General features: G+C 41.7%; 1 long non-coding RNA gene across 2 annotated transcripts in view; it reads left to right on the forward strand.

Moving 5' to 3' along the window:
- The first annotated feature begins 960 nt into the window (after nucleotides 1–960).
- LOC119112822 (uncharacterized) overlaps nucleotides 961–3,397 on the forward strand; it is a 4,459-nt gene continuing 2,022 nt past the window's right edge. Inside the window, exon 1 of one of the 2 annotated variants that reach the window (XR_005095789.1) lies at nucleotides 961–980. This is a non-coding gene — a long non-coding RNA (uncharacterized LOC119112822). Of the gene's footprint in view, nucleotides 981–1,059; nucleotides 1,146–3,397 lie in introns of those variants that run through there. The other variant, XR_005095791.1, reaches the window with a different exon arrangement.

Consider the following 3,397-nt stretch of genomic DNA (forward strand, 5'->3'; position numbering starts at 1 on the left):
ATTGCGAATGCAACATATGGGAAACCCATCTGAGGCCCCAGATTAAGCCTAGACAACCAGCCCACCGGGAGCTAAAGTTGACATGAGCCCAGCTGCTCACATATGGCCCATAGGGATCCCACCAATGTAAGCATTCTCTCCTGGTGGGCTATTTCTTCTAAACGTGATAAATTCCAACGGAAAAGTACAAGGCACGAACAGTTTTGGTGCATACAAAAAATATGAAACGATGTGGGCGTCCATGTGAGACCCAGCTGGATCCCGGTTAAAGCCACCTGTAGCCCATTCCCACATTAACCCAGGTTGCCCCCCATATTTAGCCCATGTGGGTCCCATTTGGGATGCTGACTGGGCTCAGTCTGGGTTTCGCTCGCCCCCCCCCCCTTGCGCGCGGCAAAAACTGCATACAGCTGCGGGGGGGCGGGCAACATGACCGGCAGCAAAAGCAGGCTCTCATGATCATGTCACAATGTCCTAAAATTTTCGTACATGCATTTCTGGCTATGAATATAGTTTCTAAAACATTGGAAAGGATTCGAGCCTCCCGTCCCCCTGAAATGAAAGGGTACCACCCGAACTTTAACTTGGGCTCGTGTTTTGTAGCTGCTGATCTGAATTGGCCATGTGCACCCTAATAGCCTGGAGTATGTTTCTTTTGCATGCACCTGACTTGAATGTTATGCCTATAGCTTATTTCAGAGTTTGCTTTGAAATGATTCATGTCAAAAAACAGCTTGTCATGATTTTGTTGTCGCTTCTGTTCTGGCCTTTCCATGTGTTGTAGAATAATTTCGGATTTGCTATGTTTAGAGCGAGTGTTTTTAATTTAGTAATTTGCGGCTTCAGCGTATTTTCCCGATTTCGCCGCGCGCCGATTGGCCCGGTTGGCCTGGCTTGCGATTGGCCTCGATATCGCGAACGGGAAACGCGGTTGCGGGAGGGCATTGGATGGTTTTCCAGCATGGGTACATTGAGGAGGGGTATGTTATGGCCATATTAACGACTTTAGCCCAATGCTCAATGCTGGGTGACTGCCTCCGGAGAGACTGAAGCCATTAGGGGTCGAGATCGTTCGATTTTGAGCGATATCCGTGTACCACCTACTTCAGTCCGTACGAGTTTCCCTCGGCACCCTTCAGCATGAAGTACAAGAACAGCTTAGTCCAGCCATGAATTGTGAAAGGGATGTGGGCAAAAAAGGAAACTTGGTGGTAGAAATTGCACCAACTTTTAACTGTGCTGTGCTGAATTGTTTGAGTCAATTGATGGAGCAGGATGGAGGCACCAAAAACCCTTTTTTATATTTTAAAATGTCTGGTCCCAGATAGTAATTGCCCATAGGTCATACTTTCAGCAGAATCACTGTAAAGAGTAATAACAGCATGTGCAATTGGGAAGAGCTCATCTTCTTACAAAAGGTCTTACATTACTTATTACTTATTACTTACATCACATTACTCTCTTACATCTTGATAGTTTATAGATAAAGCCAGTCTTATTGGGGATTATAATCTCATGAGAAATTTGTGCTTTCTGCACCATAAATTTGATGTCAGGTAGATCATGATTCATTATAAATGATGGGATTGGCATGCTTAGCACCATGTGTTTGATCTATTATTATAGGGACACTTGAAACCCATGTTTCTGCAGGGGAAATGTTGAAACACATTCAGCAAATTTTCTCTCCTGGGTTTGCTGTTATATTATTTAAAATAAGGTGTAGCTATGTAGATGACTTGGATGATATAAATGGTTATTAAATATTTTTCACTTGTATCATAAAAATTTAGTCATATTGCATGCTGACTAGGTCTTTCATGCTAAGGTATGAGAAAATATGTTAAATTCATTGAGCACAAACAGGTCCACAACCATAAGCAAACAGCCCTCTGATAGACCAAGGCAAAAGCATAGGTTAAAAATTGTTATGTAATTCAGCAATACCTATGGATCATATTGTAATGCCTCCAGGTGTCCAGGGGAAATTTTAGATTGAATATAATGAATTGAATAATGGAATAAATAAAAAGTGAAAGGCCAGGTTCCATTCACAGAAAAACAGTCCGATTTGTGGCCATAAACGTATAAAGCCATCACATTAGGATATTTTAAAATGGATTTGTTTGACTAATGCATTGACCCATCTTTTGCAAGTGTGCAGAAGGCAGAGGCTTGCTGTTATGCATTTTCATTCACAGGTAATGTTGCTTACAAACCAACTGCAATTTAGTGAAACTATTGTTTGTGGATCTGACTGCACCTTTAGCTTTTACTTGGTTCTGTGATATAGTTTGGAATGTTCACTTGCTCATTAGCAGTGTTTTAATAAATTCATTGGGTGCAAAATGAACGTACATCAGATGGATGTCACCCACAGGAAACTGAGTCACAGCTCCAGCCACCACATGTTGCAAAGCGCTGCCTGATATATTCATGGCCAGTTTCAGAGTTACAGCTGACCCACCAACAGGGTGGCTGATAGTGCCCACATTGATCAAATGACATGAAGATACTATCCATCTTTAGAGCTCTGTAGGGTGCATATGTGCTGAATAAAGGGCTAGATTTGAGGCACTAAAGGCACCCATATTTAATCCTGACTTGAATGACATGCATCTGGTGGTGGTGATGCAAAACATCAAATGAAATCAGGGGCAAGACATAGTGCTAATGATTTCAGCACAGGACAGTTTTGCCACAAAATTATCTAGTTGATCTAGAATTTCACACCAGGGATGTGATCAATTCTCATGGATTGCAACATCAGACACTGCTTGAAGTAAGCTTTGATTCCAAATGCCATCATGCAAACTCTGAGCTATATCCTTGTTTTTGTTCTGCTGGTCTTTTGATGCAAATGCTTGTTTTTTGAGTTAATGGTTTGGTGCCTGCTGAACTGCTTTGGGCTATCAAATGTCACACACACTAGTGCTCACTAATAATTGATTATCATCTGGCACAGTCATTCACATGAGGCATCCAAGGCCTTCCTCTTGCCTGTACTGTTCTATTTTCAAAGCACAAAATTGTCTCATTTGCCAGAGCACCTCAAAGTTGTGGATGCAGTTGCAGTTCTGGATCATTATGCAGTTTCCCATGGTAGTATGCCTTGACCAGCATGGCTCATCAGTATGCCATATATGACCATATGTGACTAAGATATGACTAAAAGGTAACTTCAGCACAGTAAGTGTTTGGTTATATGAAGCCAATGCTGCAAAATATTAGTGGCACCAAGAGGCTGCATGGCTACATGTGCTAGATTATAATTGATTGCTCTTCTGATTTTTTGAAGGTTCTGAAGATTTACTTAGTTTGGCACTTCTCATTCTGTGTAAGTCATTTCAACTTTTCAAATTTGATTGATTTAGGCTTTTGGTAGCTGACTTTGGTA

Source organism: Pollicipes pollicipes, unplaced genomic scaffold (assembly GCF_011947565.3).
Source record: "Pollicipes pollicipes isolate AB1234 unplaced genomic scaffold, Ppol_2.1 Scaffold_2555;HRSCAF=2994_pilon_pilon_pilon, whole genome shotgun sequence".
Taxonomy (NCBI): Eukaryota; Metazoa; Arthropoda; class Thecostraca; order Pollicipedomorpha; family Pollicipedidae; genus Pollicipes; species Pollicipes pollicipes.